Source organism: Manis javanica, chromosome 8 (assembly GCF_040802235.1).
Source record: "Manis javanica isolate MJ-LG chromosome 8, MJ_LKY, whole genome shotgun sequence".
Lineage (NCBI taxonomy): Eukaryota > Metazoa > Chordata > Mammalia > Pholidota > Manidae > Manis > Manis javanica.
This window is the reverse complement of record NC_133163.1, coordinates 5,712,433-5,712,646: the sequence shown is the minus strand read 5'-3', so window position 1 is coordinate 5,712,646 and position 214 is coordinate 5,712,433.

The window sequence follows — 214 nt, the reverse complement described above, 5'->3', positions numbered from 1 at the left end:
GTGCGGCCTGTGCTCTGGGTGCTGTTGTCAGAGCAGGGCAGTGAGTGTGGACTCATTCAGTCCTCAGAACAGCCCTCTTCTCCTCTTTTACACATGGGGAAACCGAGTGCACAGAGGTTAAATATCTTAGCTGAGGGCCCCCGGCTAGGGAGAGGGGAGGCCAAGAGAGAACGCGCACAGTCCAGCTCTCCTGCTTGCACTCCCTGGCCCCAGG